Here is a 26,974-nt window from a genome sequence, read left to right as displayed (position 1 = left end):
TGAGAAAATTTAGTGGAGAAAAGAGGCTGAATAATTCAGCCAGAAGGTGGGAGAAAGAACAACATGGGGAGACCAAGCTTCGGTGAACAAGGCCTGCACTTTATTTTCCAAAGTAGTTTTTATACCTTAAGTTATGCATAGAGGATAATGGGGGAAGGGGTAGAGTCATGCAGTAAGCCAGGCTTTCTTCCTGCAAACTTATCATATGAAAAGTTTAGTTGATTTGCATCATCTTCTGGCCCCGAGGCCTGTTAACATTTTAAGACCCTTTCTTCAGAAAACTTATTTTTCTCTAAAGGTGATTAGTCAGGCGCCACCCTCCAAAAGCATTAGATAAAGTTGCATTCCTATAGGGCAAAGGTGTGATAGGCTACAACAAGAAACAGAATTAACTCAAGGGTCCAAGTACAAACATTAAAGCTACTACTTACACCAATTATATTAATCAATACACTGCCAAGGACACAGTAAGTAAGGGATATGGAGACTTAGCAGCAAACATTGGCCCAATAAGTGAAAAACCCTTCACCAATACAATTTCTAATCAATCTTTTAACTGCTCAAAGGAATCTGTATTTAGACAGTTTAGAACATCTCATGCCTCTCACAGTTGGGAGGCTCTGAACAATCACATGTGGCTGGAAAAACCTATTCAGGCAGGCTAGAGGACTTCCAAAGGAGTTTGTAGGTTGAAACACTATCACACCCAGGAACTTTATTAACTGGAGCTGTAAGTTAACTCTTTTCTCAGAGAGAGGTAGTGGGGGACAGCCCCCCATAAAGTCAGAGGTGTAGGTGAGAGCACAAAGCAGAAAGTAGGCAGACTCTGGTTTTGGGGGTAGATGCTCGAGAATTTCCAGGGGGAACTCTTGAGGCTCGATCCCACCTTTGCATATGCAGAGCCTCCTTCCTCATGACCATTGCCACGGGCGGAGTCCTCATGCTGGTTCCGGCATCTCCCCCTTTTTTATTTCTTAAAACAGCCAGATGCAGCTCAGTTGCGAGCTTCTGAATGTTCTGCTGAAGAATCCTGACAATATAGGAAGAATGATTATGAGATTAGACAGAATATTTTTTCCAGAAATAAAGTTAGAGAAGGTGTGAAAAAAGTCGTTAGCTGCTCGAGCGGCGGTAAAATCCAGAGAGTGCTCCAGGGTCTGTATTTGATTATGAAGTTTCCCTAAGTCCAGGCCAATGTCAGAGCTGTTCCAAACACCTGAGATATGATTTTTGATTTTTTCCCATTCATAGTCTGTCTCGTTTACCTTTAAAGATGTCACGCATATCCACTGGTAATCAGTGTGGCAAGACAGAGCCATTTTCACTTTTAAAGCCTGTAACTCAGTCCCAATATGCATTATTGCCTCTTCCAAGGCATCTACCCTCATCTCCAACTTTCTATCTATAGCTTCCTGTGTTGCTAGAGTTAGAGAAACATTTTTAGACATGGTATCAACATATTGGGCAGTGTGCACTTGTTGAGTCAATGATATTGCTGCCGCAGTAACAGAAGCAATTGCTGCTATTAAAGCTGCTATTCCCAGGATAAGCAAGCCCACAAACCGTCGCGATCCCATTAAATCCTGAAGTTGTTGTAATACAGCAAGACTATAGTTATATCAATAAGTGGTTACATCATAAGATAAGGTGGACGTTGTAACACTACAAAGGAGCAAACATTATATTGAGGGTTTAAACAAGATGAGAGCATACATTGTTCACAAGATACTACATTGGGTCCACCAGTGAAAGTCATATGTACATTAAGTTTTCCAGAATCGTTGGTAAAGAGAAAAACATAAGGAGAGGGTAGACAAGCCAAAACAGAATACGTAGAATTATTTTCTGGTTGGAGTTCACACTGCAGCAGCCCCGTCGGTCTCGCCGGGATCTCGATGTTTATCTTGCCTCCACTTCCTGCAGGCGCCGCCCCCGCTCCCTCGCTGAACCGGCCTCCGGCTCAGCAGCGGCCAACCGAGCGCAAACGGACGCTGGCGGGGCTATCTGCTGCGAGCGCTGTGCGCTGGGCCCCGCAGCCAGGCTGGTCCGGCCAGCGGCTCCCGATGCGCGGCTGTTCTGTGCAGAGGAGTGCCCCTCCTCTTTTGTGATCGAAGCAATGGGGGAACCGGATGTCTGGGGGACTGCAACATGGCGAATCAGCCTGTCCCGGATCTAAATTGGAGAACCTGCATCCTGTGGAAAAATACACGCACATCCTCGACCGCTAGTTAATAATGGGTCAGGACCATTCCATTGTCCTGAGAGGTGGTCCTTCCATTTGACTAATGGTTTTGCATTCAATTGCTCCCGGCACCAATGGCGAAGCATTGCAGTAGTTCCGCTGAATCAGTATTTAAAATATTTATTAGGAAAAGAGCATGTTGCAAGATTTGATAGGGAGAACTATACTTAAACTCCCCTTCTTTTAATTTTTGAATTTGGATATTTAATGTTTGATGTGCTCTTTCCACAATGGCTTGTCCCTGTGGATTATAAGGGATGCCTGTATTATGTTTAATTCGAAACTTTATACAAAATTCCTGAAAAGATTTAGAAGTGTAAGCAGGAGCATTGTCAGTTTTCAGAGCTTTTGGCAGGCCCAAATATGAAAAACAAGTAAAGAGATGTTGTATCACATCTTTAACTGCCTCTCCGGTACGAGCAGTTGCAATAATAACATGAGAAAAGGTATCTACAGTTACATGAACAAAGGACAGTTTTCCAAATGAAGAGACATGAGTTACATCCATCTGCCAGAGTGCACTGGGCTTAAGATGGCGAGGATTAACCCCCATAGGTAGACTATTATAAACAGTGGGGCAGTGTAAGCAAGAACGCACAATCTCTGGAGCAGTCTCTCTGGGAATTTGGAATTGCTATCTTAAGGCAGTAGCGTATTGATGATGAAGTGAGTGAGAGGCTCTGGCCTCCTCAATCACAGTGGCCACTGTATTTCTGGTTAACAAGTCAGCCAAATCATTAAAGGCATTTAAAGGGCCGGGCAATCCGGAATGAGCCCGAATGTGTCCAATGAAAAATATTTTATTTCTTTTCCAAATTTGTTGCTGTAATTCAGTTAACAAATGAAATATGGTAGTTTTATTTTCAGGCAAAACCGCAGTTTCAATGTGTGGAAACAACCTGACAATATACTGAGAATCAGAATAAAGGTTAAATTCCTCATCTGCAAACATAGCAAAAGCCTCTATGACTGTTGTTATTTCAGCTCTTTGAGCTGAAGTTTCCTGTGTTTCTAAAACCTTTTGGTGATTTTTAGTAACTATGGAGGCTTTACTGTTTGCTGACCTGTCAGTAAAAATTATTTGAGCATATGGAACAGGAGACTGTTTACATCTGACAGGAAAATTAACTGGATGTCTGGATATAAAATTCAGCAAAACATGTGAAGGTAAATGATGCAAAAATTTGACCAAAATAGTTTCCTATAGCAATCTGCCAATCCTCATCAAACATTAGAAGAGCATCAAGTTGTTCCTTATTATATGGAATTACAATTTCTGATGGCTCTTTACCAAATAATTCAAATAATTTCCTTTAATATCAAAGTAGCTATCAATCCTGGATAAGAAGCCGCTACTTTTTTAGTTTGAGTGGGAAGATGGACCCACTCTAGGGGGCCGATTTGCCATAAAACCAATTTTTTGTCTAGCTACCCCAATTACACCTATGGGGGTTTTATGGCAAAGGAATTGTCAAACATTTGTCAATTTAATTTTTTAAATTTTTAAAATTTACATTTTAACAACATAAATTTAGGGTTATGTTAATTTAGGTCTAATGTTTAGTTTAGGTCTCTGTATAAATTTAAGTAATAAATGTATAACCTCCTTATCTCATTTTGGTATACAGATATACCTAAATGCAAAATGTATTTATATATGTATTTATACATGGCAACAAGTATAAACTTATTGACATATAATATATATAAATCAATATACTTGAATTAATCTTTATAATTAATATATTAATTAATATATATTACAGCAATACAACACATACACAGCTAATACCAACCAACACAAACCAATATACTGTAATAATACATGTCACACATTATAATTATACAGTATATAGAACATATATCATCACAGCACATCAATCCATACCAATTAATATCAGCCACACACACATTATATTACTGCCATATATATTTAATTATACAGTATATATATATGTGTGTATATAGTATACATATTAATTTATATACAAATTAATTAAGTATAGATCTATAAATAGAATTAGGTATACCTTTATTATATTTTATTTATACCCATACCTAATTAGGCAAACTGTAATTAGGCAAATACTATTTATATTATGTATTTATAACAATATATAAAGTATTGTTAATTGTACCACCTGTTGATAACCAAGAAATTGAGAAAACCCTTCTCTGAGTATCTCCTATTTGAGACAGCACGTCCCTCCCCCATAGGGTAAAGGGGAGCATAGGAACTACATAGGGTTGGGAAAGTTCCACAGGTATCCCCAAACTGCCAATCTAACATTTTTGAACTTTTAACCACTGTGGGGGCTTGAGGGCAAATGAAACAAAATTTGACCCCTGAAATCTATCAGGGCAACTTGCCAATCATCACTATTTTGTAAAAGACTTGCAGGTGATCCTTATTGAATGGAATTACTATATTTGCTACTTCTTTTCTAAAAAGTTCCACACTTCTTTTTTCCTCCTTTTATAATTAATTCTGCCACCGAGCTGGGATAAGATAAAACTGTTTTTCTTGGGGTCACTGGTTGATGGAACCAGTGGGCCTTTTTGTCACACGCACCCTGTAGGTGCACGTTTTGTGGCAAGAATAATTTAATCTCATCTTTTGGTAATATTAATCCTAATTAACTGATCATTTAAAGTCTCATCTACTTAAACAAGAGCCGACTCTGTCTCATTAGTCAACTTTCTCTTAGAACTGGAATTAGGATCGCTTTTTAAGCATTCAAACAAAGGCTTTGAATATGCAGTAGTCAGTTTTAGATGTGGGCGTATCCAATTAATGTCCCCTAATAATTTTTGGAAATCATTTAAAGTTAGTAAACAATCTCTCCGCAGCTTCAAAGGGGCATTATCAGTTTTCAAAACTTTTGGCAGACCTAAATATGAGAAGCAAGTAAACAGGTGCTGCACAACATCTTTATAAGCTTCTCTAGTTATTGTTTTGAACCTAAATCTGGTCTATAGCTTTTTAGATGACAAGCAACCATCTAATCTTTGCTCGAATACTTCCAGCAATGGGGAACTCACTACTCTCCAAGGTTTTAAACTCTCCCTCACCTTTTTCTCTATGGAATGAGGTTCATGACATTGTACAGGAGACAGGGATCAAGACCATTCCCATAGAAAAGAAATGCAAAAAAGCAAAATGGCTGTCTGGGGAGGCCTTATAAATAGCTGTGAAAAGAAGAGAAGCAAAAACCAAAGGAGAAAAGGAAAGATATAAACATCTGAATGCAGAGTTCCAAAGAATAGCAAGAAGAGATAAGAAAGCCTTCTTCAGCGATCAATGCAAAGAAATAGAGGAAAACAACAGAATGGGAAAGACTAGGGATCTCTTCAAGAAAATTAGAGATACCAAAGGAACATTTCATGCAAAGATGAGCTCGATAAAGGACAGAAATGGTATGGACTGTTGGGGGCCGGCATGAGGCACTCCGCCCATGGCAAAGGTCATGAGGAAGGAGGCTTGACATACGCAAAGGCGGGATCGAGCCTCAGGAGTCACCCTGGAACTCCTCGAGCATCTACCCCCATAACCAGAGCCTGCCTACCTTACTACTTTGTGCTCTCACCTACACCTCTGACTTTACGGGGGGCTGTCCCCCACCACCCCTTTCGGAGAAGGAGTTAACCTAGAGCTCCAGTTGATAAAAACCCCTGGGCATGACAAGAGTGTTTTAACCTACAAACTCCTCTGAAGGTTCTCTAGCCTGCCTGACAGGCTTGTCCGGCCACATGTGATTGCTCACAGCCTCCCAACCATGAGAGGCACAAGATGCTTTAAACCTTCTAAAAACAGGTTCCTTAGAAAAGTTAGAAAATTATTAGTATAAGTATAATGGGCTGATTAGAAACCATATTGGTGAAGGGTTTTTCATTTGTTGAGCTGATGTTTACTGCTAAGTCTCCACATCCCCTGCCCTTATACACATTAATGAATATATAGAAGAAATAAGTATTAACGTTTGATATAAATCACGTTAGACCTTAGGCTAAGTAAATTCTTTCCTTAACTAAAACCCACTACACCCTCACCCTATAGGAATATAACTTTATTTGGGTGGCGTCTGTTTTAAGAATAATCACCCCTGGAGAAATAAGTGTCCTGGTTGACTGACCGCTGTCACAAGGAGAGGGTCGTAAATTGTCAGCAGGCCCCCTGGCCAGAAGATGATGTAACACCCCTAAGACCTCTGTATACATTTGTATGAAGCACCTGACTTTGATAAAAGTCAGGACTGCTGACCCCGCGTGACTTTTGTATAACATCTCAGTGTATAAAAGTAGACCATGGAAAATAAAGAATTGGGATCAGTTCCTCGAAAGACTGGTCTCCCCATGTCTCTCTCTCTCTGTCACTCTGGTTGAGTCTCCATCTGGAGCGCGGAACCCACCATGCTTACTAATTATGCCTGGGCTTCTAAGATCCGACCGGGGAGGCCTCAGTGTCTCCTCTCCTTCGGGAGAACGGAAGGACGCCTGCGGCCTACGTAAGTGGTGCAAGCTTCTTGTCTTGAAGTTTTATTGGTCCCCCGCGTAAACCAAGCTACTCAGCCTCTTTTCTCCACTGAATTTTCCTACTGAGCTATCCTTATTCTATTCCTTAATTAACGTTTAATTAAGCAGTTGTTCCCTGACCCTCGCCTATGCCGTCTCTCCTTCGAATACCCTGGATCAGCTGGGGCTGGACCCCGGCAATGGACCTAACAGAAGCAGAAGATATTAAGAAGAGATGGCAAGAATACACAGAAGAACTGTACAAAAAAGATCTTCACGACCCAGATAATCACGATGGTGTGATCACTGACCTAGAGCCAGACATCCTGGAATGTGAAGTCAAGTGGGCCTTAGAAAGCATCACTACGAACAAAGCTAGTAGAGGTGATGGAATTCCAGTTGAGCTATTCCAAATCCTGAAAGATGATGCTGTGAAAGTGCTGCACTCAATATGCCAGCAAACTTGGAAAACTCAGCAGTGGCCACAGGACTGGAAAACGTCACTTTTCATTCCAATCCCAAAGAAAGGCAATGCCAAAGAATGCTCAACTACTGCACAATTGCACTCATCTCACACGCTAGTAAAGTAATGCTCAAAATTCTCCAAGCCGGGCTTCAGCAATATGTAAACCGTGGACTTCCTGATGTTCAAGCTGGTTTTAGAAAAGGCAGAGGAACCAGAGATCAAATTGCCAACATCCGCTGGATCATGGGAAAAGCAAGAGAGTTCCAGAAAAACATCTATTTCTGCTTTATTGACTATGCCTAAGCCTTTGACTGTGTAGATCACAATAAACTGTGGAAAATTCTGAAAGAGATGGGAATACCAGACCACCTGATCTGCCTCTTGAGAAATTTGTATGCAGGTCAGGAAGCAACAGTTAGAACTGGACATGGAACAACAGACTGGTTCCAAATAGGAAAAGGAGTTCGTCAAGGCTGTATATTGTCACCCTCCTTATTTAACTTATATGCAGAGTACATCATGAGAAAGGCTGGGCTGGAAGAAGCACAAACTGGAATCAAGATTGCCGGGAGAAATATCAGTAACCTCAGATATGCAGATGACACCACCCTTGTGGTAGAAAGTGAAGAGGAATTCAAAAGCCTCTTGATAAAAGTGAAAGTGGAGAGTGAAAAAGTTGGCTTAAAGCTCAACATTCAGAAAACGAAGATCATGGCATCGGGTCCCATCACTTCGTGGGGAATAGATGGGGAAACAGTGGAAACAGTGTCAGACTTTATTTTTTTGTGCTCCAAAATCACTACAGATGGTGACTGCAGCCATGAAATTAAAAGACGCTTACTCCTTGGAAGGAAAGTTATGACCAACCTAGAGAGCATATTCAAAAGCAGAGACATTACTTTGCCAACAAAGGTCTGTCTAGTCAAGGCTATGGTTTTTCCTGTGGTCATGTATGGATGTGAGAGTTGGACTGTGAAGAAGGCTGAGCGCCGAAGAATTGATGCTTTTGAACTGTGGTGTTGGAGAAGACTCTTGAGAGTCCCTTGGACTGCAAGGAGATCCAACCAGTCCATTCTGAAGGAGATCAGCCCTGGGATTTCTTTGGAAGGAATGATGCTAAAGCTCAAACTCCAGTACTTTGGCCACCTCATGCGAAGAGTTGACTCATTGGAAAAGACTCTGATGCTGGGAGGGATTGGGGGCAGGAGGAGAAGGGGACGACAGAGGATGAGATGGCTGGATGGTATCACTGACTCGATGGACGTGAGTCTGAGTGAACTCCGAGAGTTGGTGATGGACAGGGAGGCCTGGCGTGCTGTGATTCATGGGGTCGCAAAGAGTCGGACACGACTGAGTGACTGATCTGATCTGATCACCTTTTTCTCTACAGCATTCCCACCCCACATACCACTTTCTCTAATCCCAGCTCATTTTCAGTAGTATGTGTTGCCCAGGAGCTGGGTCAGTCTTTCCCAGCAATGTTAAGAGACGTCTGTTCCTGTGTCTAATAGCCCTGGCGTTTTATTCTCTTGAATTAAAAGATCTTTTAAAGGCCTCGGAGCTGTAATTTCCTGCACCCAAACGGCTAGATCACTAGATCTAAAGGCTCTGTGGCTCTTAGCTTGAGAAGTCAAGATTTTTCCTGTCTGATAAGGTAAAAGCAAAAGCTGTGTTACTCTTAGACCTTTATTAATTTGCACAGTTTTGGTAGGGGCGAGATCAAAACTTTAATTTCTGCAATATAATCAGAATCTACTGCACCATGCACCACCGAAATTCCTTGAAAAGAAAGCGAGCTACGCCCTAGCACAAATCCTACAATGCCCTCAGGCAGGGGGCCAGCCACTCCCACTGGAATCGGAGCAACCGACAAGTCAGGGGTTAAAATTGTTACTAAATCCCCTACCGGCCAGCTTTTTCCTTAGCCTGGGTGAGACCCCTCTGAGGGGGTTTTCTCCAAGGAGCACGCTCTGCATATTGTGCACGCAGTCTTAAAAGCTCCACTGTTCAAAAAACTTTTTATCTTCCTCAGGCTTAGGCAACACTTTGAGAGGCTTTGGGGGCAAAGTGGGGAACTCTTGGGTCCTGGAAGGCGCAAACGGAGGCGGCGGCGATCGGATCGCCTTAAATCAGAAAGTGGTGGATAAGTTGTTTTTTTTTTTTTTTAAAGGTTTGCGCAGAGAGGGAGGGAGCTCGCCAGGGCGCGTGGTCACAGCGTCTCTTACCGTCTCTCTCTCTCCCTCTCTTCCTGCCTTTCTCACTTTTCTCTCCCCCTTCCTTTTTCGCTACCCTTCTCTTTCCTTCGTTTCTTTCCCTTTACCCTCTTTCTCTCTAACTTTTTCTTCCCTCCTCCCTCTCTTTCTCTCTGTATCTCTTTTTCTAACTTCCTTTCTCTATCTTGCTGCGTTCCCTGATTCCTTCCTTCTCTGTTCCTCTCCTTTTCACTCTTTAGCTCTTTCTCTATCTTTAGATCTTTCTCTATTTTCTTTCCTTTTTTCTTTTTCACTTTCTTTTTCTTTTTCTTTCTCTCTCTCTCTCTTTTTTTTTTTTGCTTGGGTGAGGCCCCCCCCGCCCCCAGGGGGTTTTCTGCAAGGAGCAGGCTCTGTATATTGCGTATTCTTTAAAAGCTCCTTTGTTTAAAAGAAAACTGTTTTTTATCTTTTTCAGACTTAGGCAATGCTCTGGGAGGCTTTGGATGTAAACTGGGGAATTCCTAGGCCCTGGGAGGTGCAAGCGGAGGTGGGCTAGCTGCCTTAAATCAGAAATTGTTGGATAAATTTTATAGGTTTGTGTAGAGGGGGAGGGGGCTCTCCAGGGCACCTGGCCGCAGCGTCCTGCAAGCCCTCTCACTCCTCGGGAGGTAGAGCACAGTCTCCCTCCTTTTCAATGGCAGAAAACATGATCTGATCAGAAGGTGGAGACCCACTACCATCCACCGCTATAGCCTCTCCCATAGGCTATCCAACAGCCTCATGACAGGGGTCCAGAACATTTTTAATCATATTTGTAGGATAAGTTTTTAGTTGTTGTTGTTTTTACTTTCACCCAAGTATCTAAATTAACAGTACCCTCTTCTGGAAACCAAGGACACTATTCTTGTACAAATGAAAAAAAATGATTGAATGGTAGATTTTTTAACTTTGATTCCTCTCTTAATAACTGCAAAATTACTCCTATAAAGAGCGGTCTTTCATTTGATTCAGTGTTACCCATGTCAGAAAATTAAGTATAGTAGAAGATATAGTTTTAGTTTTCAAATCAGGTTTTCCTTCAACCTTTTAACTCTAGAAACCGGGTTTTCTCTCTAACCCTTTAACACTTTCAATACTTCCCACTCCTCTCGCCCTGTCTATCCTACAGGGGGGTCCGCGGCACCCTGAGTGGGGTCCTAGCCGTCCCGAAAACTCAACACAGGGGGAACAATAGGGCTGATGACCCAGATTGTTCCGAGGGGGGAGCAACAGGGCTGATGACCCTAATTGCTCTGAGGGACCTACCTTCAAAAAGCCTGTCCTGGCGTCACTTGCCGGGGTCCAGCCCCGGTGGATCCAGGGAATTCGAAGCGGGGACGGTGTCGGCGAGGATCAGGAAACAACTGCTTAATTAAACGTTAATTAAGGATATAAAGAGTGGTTAAATAAGGATAGCTCAGTGAGGAAATTCAGCAGAGAAAAGAGGCTGAAATAAGGATAGCTCAGTGAGGAAATTCAGTGGAGAAAAGAGGCTGAATAATTCAGCCAGAAGGTGAGAGAAAGAACGACATGGGGAGACAAAGCTTCGGTGAACAAGGCCTGCACTTTATTTTCCAAAGTAATTTTTATACCTTAAGTTATGCATAGAGGATAATGGGGGAAGGGGTAGAGTCATGCAGTAAGCCAGGCTTTCTTCCTGCAAACTTATCGTATGCAAAAATTTAGTTGATTTGCATCATCTTCTGGCCCAGAGGCCTGTTAACATTTTAAGACCCTTTCTTCAGAAAACTTATTTTTCTCTAAAGGTGATTAGTCAGGCGCCACCCTCCAAAAGCATTAGATAAAGTTGCATTCCTATAGGGCAAAGGTGTGGTGGGCTGCAACAAGAAAAAGAATTAACTCAAGGGTCCAAGGTTACAAACATTAAAGCTACTTCTTACACCAATTATATTAATCAATACACTGCCAGGGACACAGCAGATAAGGGATATGGAGACTTAGCAGCAAACATTGGCCCAACAAGTGAAAAACCCTTCACCAATACAATTTCTAATCAATTTTTTAACTGCTCAAAGGAATCTGTATTTAGACAGTTTAGAACATCTCATGCCTCTCACAGTTGGGAGGCTCTGAACAATCACATGTGGCCGGAAAAACCTATTCAGGCAGGCTAGAGGACTTCCAAAGGAGTTTGTAGGTTGAAACACTGTCACAACCAGGAATTATTAACTGGAGCTGTAAGCTAACTCTTTTTTCAGAGAGAGGTAGTGGGGGACAGCCCCCCGTAAAGTCAGAGGTGTAGGTAAGAGCACAAAGCAGAAAGTAGGCAGATTCTGGTTTCGGGGGTAGATGCTCGAGAATTTCCAGGGGGAACTCTTGAGGCTCGATCCCACCTTTGCATATGCAGAGCCTCCTTCCTCATGACCGTTGCCACAGGCGGAGTCCTCACGCTGGTCCCGGCAGTAAAGTCACACAGAAATTATGATGTGTTTCCATAAAGCTACACCACCCTTATGGCAGAAAGTGAAGAAGAACTAAAGAGCCTCCTGATGAAAGTGAAAGAGGAGAGTGAAAAAGTTGGCTTAAAGCTCAACATTCAGAAAGCTAAGATCATGGCATCTGTCCCATTACTTCATGGCAAACAGATGGGGAAACAATGGAAACAGTGACAGACTTTATTTTCTTGGGCTCTTAAATCACTGCAGATGGTGATTGCAGCCATGAAATTGAAAAATGCTTGCTCCTTTGAAGGAAAGTTATGGCCAACCTAGATAGCATATTAAAAAGCAGAGACATTATTTTGCCAACAAAGGTCCATCTAGTCAAAGGTATAGTTTTTTCCAGTAGTGTATGGATGTGAGAGTTGGACTGTGAAGAAGGCTGAGCACCGAAGAATTGATGCTTTTGAACTGTGGTGTTGGAGAAGACTCTTGAGAGTCCCTTGGACTGCAAGGAGATCCAACCAGTCCGTTCTAAAGGAGATCAGCCCTGGGTGTTCGTTGGAAGGACTGATGTTGAAGCTGAAACTCCAATACTTTGGCCACCTGATGTGAAGAACTGACTGATTTGAAAAGACCCTGATTCTGGGAAAGATTGAAGGCGGAAGGAAAAGGGGACAACAGAGGATGAGATGGTTGGATGGCATCACCGACTCAATGGACATGAGTTTGAGTGAACTCCAGGAGTTGGCAATGGACAGAGACACTTGGCGTGCTGCAGTCCACGGGGTTGCAAAGAGTTGGACACGACTGAGTGACTGAACTGAACTGATAACCAAAAATAACTGAAGCATATCCTTTTTATGTAGCTATGTCATCTGAAAATGTATTAAAATATGTAACAGGAGACCTAAGTAAATGGAGAGAGATGTAATGTTTATAAATGAAAAAACTCTATATTTTAATGATAGAAATTTTCACCAATTTTATCTATCAATATAATTTTAACCAAAAATGTTGTGTGTGTGTGTGTAATATAAGATGATCCTAGAAGGGCAAGATCAAGATGGCAGAATAGAAGGGTGTGGACCTCACCTCCTCCCACAAATACATCAAAAATACATCCACAGGCTTATCCACAGTTGGTAAAGAATCCGCCTGCAATGCAGGAGACCTGGGTTCAGTCCCTAGGTTGGGAAGATCCTCTGGAGGAAGGAATAGCTACCCACTCCAGTAGTCTGGCCTGGATAATTCCATGGACTGTATAGTCCATGGGGTCGCAAAAAGTCGGACACGACTGAGCAACTTTCACTCTCACTCTTCAAGGAACAATCTTCACAGAACACCTGCTGAACGGTGCCAGAAGATCTCATATATCCAAAGTTGCAAGAAAGATCATCATGTAACTGGGAAGGGTGAAAGGAAAAAGGAATCAGGATAGGACCTCCATCTCTGGGAGAACTTGTAAAAGAGGAAAAGTTCCCTCACCCTGGAAGGTCCATTTACTAGCAGAGAGACCAGTCAAGATATCAGAAAAACTAAGTAGACATTTCTCCAAAGAAAACATAAAGATGGGCAGCAGGCACATAAAAACATGCTCAAATGCTTAACCGTACTAATTAGTAGAGAAATGCAAACCAAAACTTCAATGAGGCACCCCCTCACACTGGTTAAAATGGCCATCATAAAAAGTGTACAGATAACAAATGCTGGAAAGGATGTGGAGAAAAGGAACCCTCCTACACTGCTGGTGGGAATATAAATTAGTGTAGCCACTATGGGAAACAGTATGGAGGCTTCTTAAAAAACTAAAGGTTGCCATATAATCAAGGAACCTCAGTCCTGGATATATATCCAAAAACTAAAATTTGAAAAGATAGATGCACTCCTATGTTCATAGTAACACTATTTACCATAGTCAAGATATGGAAGCAACCTAAATGTGCATCACAGATTAACGGGTAAATGGTATGGCATTGTGCACGATGGAATACTGCTCGGCCATAGAAAATAACTGCGTGATGCCATGTGTGTCAACACGAACGCCTGTGCCTAGAGGTTATCGTACTAAGCGAAGTCACAAAAAGAAAGATAAATACCATATGACATCATTTTTAAGTACAATCTAAAATATGACACAAAAGAACATATTTATAAAACAGAAACAGACTCAAAGGCATAGAAAACGAACTTAGGGTTACCAAAGGGAAAAGAGGGGGAGGAAGGGTGAATTAGTACATTGGATGGGGGTCCACCTGCCCGTGTAGGGGACGTGAGTTCAGGCCCTGGTCTGGGACGATTCCACAAGCTGTGGAGCAGCCAAAGCCCAAGCTCCTAGAGCCTGTGCTCTGCAACAATATGAGCCACCGCCGCAAGGAGAAGCCCATGCGTCACAGCAAAGACTAGCCACCACTCGCCGCAACTAGAGACAGCCCACGCACAGCAGTGAAGATCCATCGTAACCAGAAACAAATAAATGTTTAATTAGACACATTGCAAAACAAGATATGGGAAGACTTAAGCATCATGAAGTGGAAACAGTGACATCTTATTTTCTTGGGCTCCAAAATCACTGTGGATGGTGACTGCAGCCATGAAATTAAAAGACACTTGCTCCTTGGAAGAAAAGGTATGACCAACCTGCTGCTGCTGCTGCTAAGTCACTTCAGTCATGTCCGATTCTGTGCGACCCCATAGACGGCAGCCCACCAGGCTCCCCCGTCCCTGGGATTCTCAAGGCAATCACATTGGAGTGGGTTGCCATATCCTTCTCCAATGCATGAAAGTGGAAAGTGAAAATTGAAAGTGAAGTCGCTCAGTCGTGTCCGACCCTCAATGACCCCATGGACTAAAGCCTTCCAGGCTCCTCTGTCCATGGGATTTCCAAAGGCAAGAACACTGGAGTGGGTAGCCATTTCCTTCTCTAGGGGATCTTCCGGATCCAGGGATTGAGCCCACATCTCCTACTGAGCTACTCGGGAAGCCTTTTTATTAGGAGACTATCTAAGACCAGATTAAAGCAGAGGAGTCCCCTGATCCTGATCAGCAACCCCACCCTTGAATCACTGCTGTATAGTTCAGTCACTCAGTCGTGTCTGACTCTTAGCAACCCCACGAACCGCAGCACGCCAGGCCTCCCTGTCCATCAGCAACTCTCGGAGTTGACTCAGACTCATGTCCATGGAGTCGGTGATGCCATCCAACCATCTCATCCTCTGTCATCCCCTTCTCCTCCTGCCTTCAATCTTCGCCAGCATCAGGGTCTTTTCATTGCTGCAAAGCTCCCACACCACATTCTCCCAGAAGGGACCAAACAGTTTTGAGTGGCACTGTGTCTCCCCTTTGAAAGCAATTAAACCTATTCATTTCTGCTGCACCCAAAGTTTTTTCCCCTAGATTGGATCAAATTTTCGGCATCACCACTCACTCTTACTCCCAGTCTCGTTTCAGGATTCTGGAATAGCACTGAAGGCCCAAAATGGGGGGCCCAGTGCACCCTCCCGCAGATTTACCCCCCAGTCCTCAGTGGTCAGGCTCAGCAGGCTTACAAACCTCTGGCCCAGGAAGCGTCCTGGCAGGGCACACCTCGCTCCTGTCCTGGATTTCCCCTGTGTCTTCCTGCTCTTCTAACCCCTTAGACTGTGGATAGATCATAAGCCTCCTTGCCAGCTCTGCCAGCAGGTCAGGTGTTGCCTCTTTTACTTCTTCGAAGAGCAGCCCTTCTCAGTGTCACAAAAACCATATACTGAGGGAAGCTTTTCCCTTGTTACCACGGTCTTGTGGCAGTCCAGCCCTACCCTTCAGCTCTATTTGTTTTTCTTCCTTTTGTTTCCAAGACAAAAATCTGTTTTGTTGGCTTAGTGCTTAGGTCCCCTCCCTCCCTCTCTGAAGAATTTAGGCCCTGGAACTCAGGAAGCTTTTTCCCACTGGCTCCTGTTCCTCTCCTTGACTCATCAAAGCTCACCAACATTTTTACTACTCCTACAATCTCTCCTACTTATCTAAGAGGCTTGTAAGTATTAAGAAAAAACAAACAAACAATTTTTGTCTTTTAGGACACAAAGACACCTTCCTACAGGGAAGTTGCCTTTCTCCTCCTATGCTTTTGAAATGCAAATGTCCTACCTAGTCTTCCAGAAACCTTACCTTCCCATCTTTTTCTCAAAATGAAATTATGAAAATGGGGTTCAGTTCAGTTCAGTTCAGTTCAGTCACTCAGTCGTGTGGGACTCTTTGCGACCCCACGGACCGCAGCACGCCAGGCCTCCCTGTCCATCACCAACTCTCGGAGTTTACTCAGACTCGTGTCCATCAAGTCAGTGATGCCATCCAACCATCTCATCCTCTGTCATCCCCTTCTCCTCCGGCCTTCAATCTTTGTGAGCATCAGAGTCTTTTCCAATGAGCAGGCTCTTCGCATCAGGTGGCCAAATTATTGGAGTTTCAGCTTCAGTAGCAGTCCATCCAATGAACATCCAGGACTGATCTCCTTTAGGATGGACTGGTTGGATCTCCTTGCAGTCCAAGCAACCCTCAAGAGTCTTCTCCAACACCACAGTTCAAAAGCATCAATTCCTCAGAAAAAGTGGGGTAGATAATTAAACACTTGAGTTGTCAAAGTCAAATACAAATTTTAAGTGTCTTTTCTTAAGTTTGCTAATCAGAAAATGCTAATATAATAGTTCAGTTACTTGTTTCTCAGTCTTGTTAAGGTCTTTTAAAGTTTAAAAAATTATAATACATAATTAAAGCTGCTAAATGATAAGGGAAGCATTTCAGTGTTTCAAACTATTAGGATATGTTGTCCTTGAGAGAAAGTATGTAGACTAGAGATACTTTTGTTTAGGAAAAAAGAGCTTGTCCTATAGCTGGTTGCCTGTGTGCGTGTGCGTGAGTGAGTGTCCTCAGTCATTCAGTCATGTCGGATTCGTTGTGACCCCGTGGGCTGTAGGCCACCAGGCTCCTCTTTCCATGAAATTTCACAGGCAAGAATACAGCTGTGGGTTGCCTTTCCCTCCTCCAGGGAATCTTCCTGACCCAGGGGTCCAACCTGCATCTGCCGAGTCTCCTGCATTGCCGGAGGATTCTTTACCCATTGAGCTTTCAGCTATTGGGAAACCCTATGCATGGGGAAAAGCTAGGACAAATTAATAAGGATCCAGAAAGTAAAGACAATTTGTGAATAAGGAACTTTGAGGAAAAAATCTGTACATTTTCAAGATTAAGACTAGATTGAATTTAATTAGGTAATTGAATTTTGTTATTAATAATGAGCTAATACAATGCTGGAATTTGACTTTTTTCTCTCTCTGTTAAGAGAAGGAAGTTTTTCTTGACACTTCTATGAAAAGATTAACCCCTTATTGTCAGACTTTTGCCATCCTGATGTCCTTGTAGCATGGCAACAGTCTACTCCTAAATCAGAGAATTTGAACATGTAAACAAGAACTGTAAATCAAATAGCCAGGGTATGGGAAAGCCAAGATGGCCACTTCGCTTGTCCGGGCTCCCTGGCAAACTTCGTTTATTTATTTGATGAGTTAAAGCCTTCCTTGGCTGTAGGGCTAATAATGAGAGAGTCAATCCCTAGGCAACTTGATAAGAAGTCCGGGGTCCCTGAGGAGGAGAAAGGGGTCCCGAGCTCTCAAGGAGGAGATAGGGTCTGGAGTTCTCAAGGAGAAGAAAAGGACATGCTTTTTTTCTACATTGCTTTGTCTTAGTCAATATAACAATGTATCTTTTTAAAAAAATATTTATTTTTTATTTCTGTCTTTTGCAGCATTTGGGATCTAATTCCCTGACCAGGGATCAAACTCAAACTCCCTGTGTTGGGAGCACAGAGCCTTAGCCGCTGGACCACCAGAGAAGTCCCTACAATGTATCTTGTTCAGGACATGTTTCTCCTTAACAACAACCTTCTGACTAGAGTAGATCTGGTGAGGTCTTTCTATTGTTAGTTTCAATCTTGTTAATTTAATATGTATGTTGTGGGAGTGGGTCTGGTAAAAGTATATAAAACCTTGATAAGACTAGTGAGGGGGGCACTCTCCATCCCCCTTCTGATGTCTGTGTCAGAAGCTTCTTCTGTCCCTTTTCTTCCTTTAATAAATAAAACTCTGCTACACAAAAGCTCTTGAGTGATCAAGCCAGGCCTCTGGTCCCGAAGGTACATCTTCTCCTTTGGAGATCACGAATCCAACACCATTCACTGGAAACTATCAATGCCCTCACACAGAAAAAGAAACAGCTATAAAATATGTTTTCCACTTGGGGTGTACTTTCTACAATCTCCGGTGATCAAGGTAACCACTTCACCGGGCCAATTACATAAGCCTTAACAAAACCTCACAAAGTTCTTAAGTCATCACTGTCTCTATCATTCTCAATCACCAGACAAGGTCAACAAAACTAACGGAAAAACTGCACTCAAAGAGAACAAAAATTAACTACATGGGATTAAATGAATTGCTAAATATGATTATAATTTTTATGACATTTGTCTTACATAGCTAGACAAATTTAGGCATCTAACCATGACCTTTGAGTTTAGGACCCTTCCCAACATTTGAGCTCAACTTTTTTTCCCAAGATGGATTCTAGCCCAAAAGGCCTATGGGATCACAAATTAGCATCACATATTATGAGGTGTGCCCCCTCCTGTCTCCTGAGAAGCCTGTATGCAATACAAGAAGCAACAGTTAGAAGCAGACATGGAACAATGGACTGGTTCAAAATCGGGAAACGAGTATGTCAAGACTGTATATTGTCACCCTGCTTATTTAACTTCTATGCAGAGCACATCATGCAATACCCTGGGCTAGATGACTTACAAGCTGGAATCAGTATTGCAGGAGAAATATCAATAACCTCAGATATGCAGATGAAACCACCCTTATGGCAGAAAGTGAAGAACTAAAGAGCCTCTTGAGGAGAGTGAAAGAAGAGAGTGGAAAAGCCAGCTTAAAACTCAATATTAAAAAAAAAAAACTAAGGTCATGGCATCTGGTCCCATCACTTCATGAAAAATAGACGGGGAAAAAATAGAAACAGTGATAGATTTTATTTTCTTTGGCTCCAGCATCACTGTGGACGGACTGCAGTCACAAAATTAAAAGATGCCTGCTCCTTGGAAGAAACACCGTGACACACCTAGACAGCATGTTAAAAAGCAGAGACATCACTTTACCGACAAAGGTCCATATACTCAAAGCCATGGTTTTTCCAGTCGTTATGTACAGATGTGAGAGTTGGACCAGAAAGAAGGCTGAGAGCCAAAGAATTGATGCTTTCAAACTGTGGTGCTGGAGAAGACTCTTGAGAGTCCTTTGGACTGCAAGGAGATCTAACCAGTCCATCCTAAAGGAAATCAACTCTGAATATTCATTGGAAGGACTGATGCTGAAGCTCCAGTACTTTGGCCACCTGATGTGAAGAGCTGACTCATTGGAAAAGACCCTGATGCTGGGAAAGTTTGAACGCAGGAAGAGAAGGGGATGACAGAGGATAAGATGGTTGGATGACATCACCAACTCAATAGACATAAGTTTGAGCAAAGCCCAAGAAATAGAGAAGGACAGGGAAGCCTGGTGTGCTGCAGTCTACAGGGCCACAAGGAGTCAGACATGACTTAGGGACTGAACAGCAACCCCTCCTTTTCCACCCTCAAGGAGCCTTTCTTGTTGTTCAGTCACTAAGTTGTGTTGGACTCCTTGGACCCCATGTGTCTCCCTTGCCCCAAGCATGGGAAACGTATGACCTCTTGATCCTTTACTCAAACGAGGGTTAGCCCCTCTTCACCTGGCATAACTGTTATCTTAAGGTTTCTGTAGGAGACAAAACCTGGCTATTTACCCTCCTTTAGTTGTTACTTCCATTTTGGAGAGCAAACAGGAGGCTGGTTGTAAATATTTAACCTGGGGCCCACCTATCTCCTGTTTCAGGAAATGCAAACAGGAGTCTAGTTACAAGTGTCCAGGATAAACTATCTTTTTCTTGCCCCAAGAAATGAAAACAGGAGGCTAGTTGTAAATGCCTAGCCTTGCGTCTATCTCCTGCTTCAAGTTAACCTGGATGGACCACTTTCTCTTCTGCCTGGTTGAGGGACTAAAACAATGTAAAGTAAATATAAACAATGTAAATGTAAACTAATTAATTTAAATTAATTAAAACCTGTTAATTATAGGCAACGGGCCACTATAGACCAAGGACCACAAGAAAATCTCACCACCTACAACTGAGTGAGAGAAGCACTCATAAAGTATATTAACTTGGATTATTGACTGCTTCATCTCGTGGGCTGCCCAAGACATAGGAGGAAAATACAAAAGATGACCTTGGGACCAAACATTGCCTCCCCAGAGCTCCTTAGGGCACCCATCTCTGTACAATGGAGACAGGAGAAGGAGAGGGAGAAGGAGAAGGAGAAACACAAGGATAAAAGGCAGGCCCAACTGTTGGCAACATTATAAGCCTGACACTCAACTCCTGGGTGCCCCCAGAAGGCTCCGTCGGCAAGAACCATCCCTGTGGGAAACCGGGACACCGGAAGACAGACCGGCTGGAGACATAGAAGCCCTGTAAGCCACGGCACCAAACAAGTTCAGCCCTTGGAAGAGAGACTGCCCTTAGTCTAAAGGGACCTTGGGTCAGCCACTGACTGAAGGCTGGCCTTGAGCTAAAGTGCCCCTCAGCTCTGGCCAGCTTCCTAATCAAGGACCATCATCACGAGGACAGAGCCTGGAGCAACTTTGGATATAGCAGGCAATGACTTCAGATGGTCCTCAGTCAAGGGTATTGGTCTATCAACACCCAAGAGACAGCATCATTCTATGTGGGACCGTGGATCAGCCCCTAGAACAAGTGGACAGGGACCCAACAGTCACAAGAGGAGCGACCCTAAACCCCTCTACAATCCTTTTCAGCAGGAAGTAGACAGAGAGAGACAACATTCACCTTCCCAAAGATATTAGGGTCCCAACTCCCAGGGAGAGATATTAGGGTCCCAACTCCAAGGGGAGATTACTAAGTAGTTAGTCAGACATAAGCAGGTCCCGCCCTTTCTTGGATGGGGTCATCTTTCCCTCCCCTACATGGACACTCGTGATCAGAACATACCCAGAGACGTCCCCTTGTGGCTGAGGACCACCACTAAGTTTGCAGCCATAAAAGGACCAAGCGAGATAAAATCACCAGGACAGGTTGGTTCAGGTGCATCAAGGCCTAAAAGGTAACTCAAACCTGGGGTTCCTTAACCATATTTGTAATAACTTAGCCTTATGGTTTTTGCCCCCCATCCAACCATCTGTTTCACTTGGGTGCTTATGGGTAAGCACCTGTGCACTAGGAGAAAAGTTATACAATATAACCTAAAGTTATCAATCAAGTTGTCAGTCAAATGAAACAGGACACAGGAAGGGACTACCACTCTAAAAAAACCCAATCCTGCCCCACTGCAAGGCTGCTTCTCATTTCTATACAGCCCACTCCCGTCCTTTCTCAGGAGCATACCTTTGCTTTGCTTAAAACTCTTGCTACCTAAAATTCTTCTATGTCTCTCATCTGAATTCTTTCCCTCAAGAGGACAAGAACTGAGGAAATCACCATTCTACTGAGGACATTAGCACTGCTAATTTTAAGCTTATAATGTAAAAAAGAAATACTCTTACTTTCAAATGTAAATATTCAAACCATCATCAAGAATATTTGTATACAGTAATTTGAGGAGTAAATTGCATTGCAGGGTGATAAAGAAATCACCCTTTCAAGTGCTCATTTCTACCCCCCAGGGTTTCCCTGGTGGCCCAGACAGAAAAGAATCTGCCTGCAATTCAGGAGACCTGGGTTCAATCTCTGGTTCGGGAAGATCCCCTGGAGAAGGAAAGAGCAACCCACTCCAGTATTCTTGCTTGGAGAATTCCTTGGACAGAGGAGCCTCATGAAGAGTTGGACATGACTAAGTGACTAACATACACACCATGTAATAGCTCCCACTGTGCTATTATTTCTCTCTCTTTCTTATATTTGTTTGTGGTTTACACACACAGAGGAAAAAAATACTTGAGAATGAGTCAGCTCTTAACAATATATCAGATTGAATGAACTTTGGTTTACATTCAGCCAGTTGTCCCTATCAAAAAGTGAGAAATTTTATCCTGGCATTAGTGGAGGTGGTGAATCAGCCAGTTAACTGGAGCACTGATTAAACAGTGATCTAAAACTTACTGTGTGCATATACAAACTCTTTGGACTTGACAACAAGATTTGTTAAAAAAAACTTTTCATTTTCAAAGAAAAGCTACATTTTTAAAAATTATAAGAGAAATACATTTAAATCCACAGGTAGTATGAATAATTCAGGCTTTATTTAAAAAATAACTAAAGTCAATCACCAAAGTTACAGAAATGTTGGTCTTTTTCCTCCTCACAAGAAATCCTTACTTCAGATATTTTCCAGAACTCAACTCTTGCAGGGAGTTTCAGAGAGAAGTGATGAGAGGGTATTAAAAAGAAGAAAATCCCTCCATTGTTTTGAGTCAAAATTGTTTAGTTGGTGAGAGAAACCATTATTTCAGTGAAAAACTGAAATAATATGGGATACTTCAGGCAAGAATACTGGAGTGGGCTGCCATTTCCTCCTCCAGAGGATCTTCCAGACCCAGGGATCAAACCTGTATCTCTGCATTACAGGTAGATTCTTTACCGCCTGAGCCACAAGCCAGGTAATAATATTACTAGTTGTATTTAATGAAATACAGTAAAAGGTGGAGTGGGTAAATTAGCATTCTAATCCTTCTTACAAAGTCTATTTGTTACCAACTCTGTTGCTTTGCAATCATGCTCCTCCCTCAAATGGAAACCAATTGCTTTTATCTAAGTTTCAGGAGGAAGTTGCAAAGAGAAAAACAAGAATTAGTTAGAATCATGAAATTAAAAGACACTTGTTCCTTGGAAGAAAAGCTATGACAAACCTAGACAGCATATTAAAAAGCAGAGACATCACTTTGCTGACAAAGGTCCATACGGTTAAAGCTACGGTTTTTCTAGTAGACATGTACAGATGTGAGAGTTGGGCCATAAACAAGATTGAGTGTCAAAGAATTGATGCTTTTGAACTGTGGCACTGGAGAAGACTCTTGAGAGTCCCTTGGACTGCAAGGAGATCCAACCAGTCCATCCTAAAGGAAATAAGTCCTGAATATTCATTGGAAGGACTGATTTTGAAGCTGAAACTCCAATACTTTGGCCACCTGATGCGAAGAGCCTACTCATTTGAAAAGACCCTGATGTTGAGAAAGATTGAAGGCAGAAGAAGGGGGAGACAGAGGATGAGATGTTTGGATGGCATCATTGACTCAATGGAAATAAATTTGAAAAAGCTTTGAGAGATAGTGAAGGACAGGAAAGCCTGGCATGCTGTAATCCATGGGGTCACAAAGAGTCAGACATGAATGAGCAACTGAACAACAAGAAGTTAGAACCAAATAGGACCAAGGCGGCGGAAGATCTGGCTTCCACTAGATTGCATCCTCATTATGCACTCAATGTAATAATGTGAGCATGCTGAATGAGGCACCCACCAGCGCCGTAATGCTTGGCAATTGAATCCATGACAACCGGAGAAGCTCACACAAAGACAAGAGTGGTGCTGCATCAGTTCCAGGTCCAAACCACACTTCTGTTCTCAGATAGGTCAGGAATGCTCCTCCCACTTTTTCCAGTTCCCTCTCCTTTATCTTGACCCTCATTTTCATGCAGTACCTCTATCCCAACTGAATTGAGAAGTTAATTTGCAAACTAAGTTTCTGATTCAGCATTCTTTCAACATTGAATAAAACTTGTGCTGTTTCAGTCTCAGCATTCATTTCATTACTGGCGGTGTGAATCTGAGCAGAAAAAGAACCTCCATGGCTGAAACAAGGGGTCTCAGCCCTGGTTAGGTCCCCAGCACAGGTCCAGGCAACTAACTCAGTAACATTTCTCATGTGTTTTTGTTTCTCGCTGGGAGGGAAACACGTTTGTTAAATGCTGTCTCTGCAAGATTTAATAATTTTAATTATTAGACTGTAATTACCAATGGAAACAATAACTTGTCTACTCAATGAAAAACTGAACATTTCTTATTCCAAAACTTATACTGTTTGACATTTCTCCAAAGAAGACATACAGATGGCTAACAAACACATGAAAAGATGCTCAACATCACTCATTATCAGAGAAATGCAAATCAAAACCAAATGAGGTACCATCTCACGCCAGTCAGAATGACTGCTATCAAAAAGTCTACAAGCAATAAATGCTGGAGAGGGTGTGGAGAAAAGGGAACCCTCTTACACTGTTGGTGGGAATGCAAACTAGTACAGCCACTATGGAGAACAGTGTGGAGATTCCTTAAAAAACTGGAAATAGACATGCCTTATGATCCAGCAATCCCACTGCTGGGCATACACACTGAGGAAACCAGAAGGGAAAGAGACACGTGTACCCCAGTGTTCATCACAGCACTGTTTATAATAGCCAGGACATGGAAGCAACCTAGATGTCCATCAGCAGACAAATGGATAAGAAAGCTGTGGTACATATACACAATGGAGTATGACTCAGCCATTAAAAAGAACATATCTGAGTCAGTTCTATTGAGGTGGATGAAACTGGAGCCTGTTATACAGAGTGAAGTAAGTCAGAAAGAAAAACACCAATACAATATATTAGCATGTGGAATTTAGAAAGATGGTAACGATGACCCTGCATGGGAGACAGCAAAAGAGACAGACATAAAGAACAGACTTTTGGACTCTGTGGGGTGTCCAAGGCGAGGGTGGGGTGATTTGAGAGAATAGTATTGAAACATGTATATTACCATATGTGAAATAGATCACCAGTCCAAGTTCGATGCATGAAGCAGGGCACTCAAAGCTGGTGCACTGGGACAACCCTGACAGATGGGATGGGGAGGGAGGTGGGTGGGGGTTCAGGATGGGGGGGCACGTGTACACCCGTGGCTGATTCATGTCAATGTATGGCAAAAACTACCACAATATTGTAAAGCAATTAGCCTCCAATTAAAATTAATTAATTAAAAATAAAGAAATGTACTGTTTGTCATTTCCCTTGTTCTATGAACTTAGTAATGTTGTCCCTCAAAATTCCTTAACTACAATCACCTATTTCAGTTAATTGAAATTATACAGTCATTCCAGCTATAAACTCTGTGCCTTTTTAAAATCATTTCATCTTTATTATATACTACATGGTTTTTCCTGTGCTCATGTATGGATGTGAGAGTTGGACTGTGAAGAAGGCTGAGTGCCAAAGAATTGATGCTTTTGAAGTGTGGTGTTGGAGAAGACTCTTGAGAGTCCCTCGGACTGCAAGGAGATCCGAGCAGTCCATTCTGAAGGAGATCAGCCCTGGGATTTCTTTGGAAGGAATGATGCTAAAGCTCAAACTCCAGTACTTTGGCCACCTCATGCGAAGAGTTGACTCATTGGAAAAGACTCTGATGCTGGAAGGGATTGGGGGCAGGAGAAGAAGGGGATGACAGAGGATGAGATGGCTGGATGGCATTACTGACTCGATGGACGTGAGTCTGGGTGAACTCCGGGAGTTGGTGATGGACAGGGAGGCCTGGTGTGCTGCGATTCATGGGGTCACAAAGAGTCGGACATGACTGAGTGACTGAACTGAACTGAACTGATATACTACATTTCCAAAGTCCATTAATTATTCTCTTCTCCATATACCCAGTTCCAGACCCCTTAAAAATACTCAAGTGCATCATTAAAATTATCTTGTAACTACCTACTCTTGCCAGATTACCCCTATTCAAAAGCCTCATGCTGCTTCTAAATTGTCCAACTATGATGTTCTTGATTAGGACACCCTGACCTGAAAGAAAAAGGAAAGTGAACAAACAACAGCAACAGAAAACAGGCGGTTCCTGATGTTACCTACGGAGTAAGAATCGAAAGCTCCTCACTGAGTGGCTGAAAGAAAGAACAGTGGTTTTATATCATCCTTCTAGTATTTATTAACTGACTATTCTTGGAGAAGTTAAACTTTCTGAGACTTAATTTCTTCAAAAAGGCTGCTGCTGCTGCTGCTAAGTCGCGTCAGTCGTGTCCGACTCTGTGCGACCCCATAGACGGCAGCCCACCAGGCTCCCCCGTCCCTGGGATTCTCCAGGCTAGTAACACCTAAAAACGCTGCTGTGCTAGTAAAGTGAGACTGTTCACACGAGACTGTTCAGTAGAGCAGAAAATCTAGAGATCAGGCTTTCTTCTTTCTTTACTCAGAGTAATCCCAGACTGCTTTTTAGATAACTTCCTGCCATGCCCACTCCCTTGCAATTTGAACTCAAACATTCCAGTTTCTCAAAAACGCGTGCATACCTATGTCTCATTTCTTCTTCTTGGTGTTCCTCCCACTTGGCCAACTTCTCATCTTTCAGATGTGGTTCAGGTGTTACCTCTCCTGCGGCAGTTGCCCTCAGCCACCCGTACTCCGTAAGCAGAAGAAATTCCCGAGTCCTCTGAGCTGACAACGGCACATTTCAGAGTTTCACACGCTCTGTCCAAGAACTGCAAATTTTTATCTCCTCTCAAGCTCACAAGTTGGCCTGTCAGTTTCATGCTGGCAGAAGACAAGAGAGTCCTGGATTAGAGACAATGACTTCATTAATCACAGCACAGCAAGCAACCCAAGATTTACGTTCAGATTGGTTCTCCCTGTTCCTCAGCCCCAAGCTGTGGAGGCAGAGAGCCCAGGCGGATACAGAGCAGGCAGTGGAATCCGGAGTACAGAGAATCTGAATCTATTGATGGCCTCAGAGCAAACCCGACAACTTTAGTCCCTGAGGGAAGCTCTGTCTTTACACAGGACAATAAGCAAGCCCATGCTTTGCTCCACGTGGAAACGCCAATGCTGTCTTAAGGCTTTCCCTCTAAAATGAGAATGAAAGGGCAGTTAGTTCTGCTTATGAATTTTGCAGAAACCCAAGAGCTCCATAGGGAACTGTCTCCGGACACTTGCATGGGAGTTTTCCCTCTGTTTCCAAGTTGAGGGAGAAGGACAGACATTGGACAGTGTCCCATTCTCACTTTATACGACCTCAGTGCCAATAAAAGGG

The 26,974-nt window shown here is 42.8% G+C and overlaps 1 long non-coding RNA gene across 1 annotated transcript; it reads right to left on the bottom strand.

The window, feature by feature from the left end:
* Positions 1-829: 829 nt before the first annotated feature.
* LOC123334958 lies at positions 830-26,865 on the bottom strand. The gene is made up of 2 exons (XR_006553120.1): positions 26,238-26,865; positions 830-1,030 (listed from the first exon to the last, which is right to left on the bottom strand). It is a non-coding gene; the product is annotated as an uncharacterized LOC123334958 (long non-coding RNA).
* Between the last annotated feature and the right edge of the window lie 109 nt (positions 26,866-26,974).

The sequence above is a fragment of the Bubalus bubalis genome, chromosome 9, assembly GCF_019923935.1.
Source record: "Bubalus bubalis isolate 160015118507 breed Murrah chromosome 9, NDDB_SH_1, whole genome shotgun sequence".
NCBI lineage: Eukaryota > Metazoa > Chordata > Mammalia > Artiodactyla > Bovidae > Bubalus > Bubalus bubalis.
This window is presented reverse-complemented; position numbering and strand designations above follow the sequence as displayed.